Below are 488 nucleotides of genomic sequence, written 5' to 3' on the forward strand. Positions count from 1 at the left end.
TAGGTCGTATTTAGAATACATAATAGCTAAATTTTTTAATGTTTTAAATTTTATATGGATTTACTAGCTCTTTTTTCAATTGTATTGTTAATAATGTTATGTTATGTTATAACTAATAATGTGATGATCTCCAGAACAAGAGATTTCTCTAACATTGATAGAGTATATATTTTATGTATGTCTTAGTCCTTCAAAGATTGTCAATAATTATTACTTACATTGATTAAAAAAATAAGATAAACTAAAATTTTTTGAGCTAATTTTTTATTATCTTTCAAATATTATTGTAATTCAAATTGTATATTCATGTTCATAAGATAAGTAATTAACTGAGTCAATATATGAATATGCATACATGCATATTCAAATCAAGTTATATACACAATTTTTTGCATTATTCAATTTTCTGTCACGTAATTTGAGATCAAGCTAAGAGCGTTAGTTAAATGAAATCATTCGAAGCGCAAGATTTCAATATTCTGTGAAGT

Source organism: Arachis ipaensis, chromosome B07 (assembly GCF_000816755.2).
Source record: "Arachis ipaensis cultivar K30076 chromosome B07, Araip1.1, whole genome shotgun sequence".
Lineage (NCBI taxonomy): Eukaryota > Viridiplantae > Streptophyta > Magnoliopsida > Fabales > Fabaceae > Arachis > Arachis ipaensis.